Genomic DNA, 810 nt, shown 5'->3' with positions numbered 1-810 from the left:
GACCAAAGGACGTGGGCACTGTCTTGGGTGAACCCAGGTGGCAAGACTGGTTTCTCAGGCCCTGGCTGTTCCCTTCAGAGGGTGAGGTCTCTAGGAAATGAGGAAACTGACTCTCAGGAACCTAGCATGCTCATGAGGCATAGTTAGGGCGATCGGTGCTTGTAGAGCAATGGGAACTGAAGGCAGAGGGAAACAATCCAGTCATCCCCAGCCCAGGCTCCGGACTGCACGGTTCCTGCATTTGACCCCATCCTTGGCAGTATAAACCATCATGTCCTTCTCCCACTTTGCCTCCAGGATAGAAAGCAACAATGGAAAGCAGAAAAGCAGAAAATCAGAACGTCCTGACTCCGTGCCAGGCTGTCTTCACGGGGGCACCTCTGAGTGGGGCGGGTTGAGTTTCCCTCCAGCCCCAAGCAGCACCTTGGCAGCTGAAAACCTCCAGAACCCAACCGCAGCCATGCTCAAAGCCACTCTCCACATACTCGGATGTGCCTCACGTATGAGGGAACCTGCATATGGTATGTGGGACCTGTGACTGAGATTTCCAAGCTCACTTGGAATGATACTGGGCCTCCTCCCCCCAGCTCCCCAGTATTTCAGTAGCTTGGCAGTCACACCCACAAACTTCCTCTGTGCCATGTAATCTCATCAACAGTCAAGATCCAGAGACTACGAAATAAAGCTCCCGAAAGAGAGCAACACAGAATGTCCTGGGCACACAGTCTCTTATACTCTAGCTCACTGATGTACCAAAGGTAGCACACATTTTACATGCTTTTAATCTCTTATATAAGGGTTTAAATGGTT

This window comes from Sorex fumeus, unplaced genomic scaffold (genome assembly GCF_029834395.1).
Source record: "Sorex fumeus unplaced genomic scaffold, SorFum_2.1 ptg000086l, whole genome shotgun sequence".
In the NCBI taxonomy this organism is placed as follows: domain Eukaryota; kingdom Metazoa; phylum Chordata; class Mammalia; order Eulipotyphla; family Soricidae; genus Sorex; species Sorex fumeus.
Note: the sequence above shows the minus strand (reverse complement) of the source record.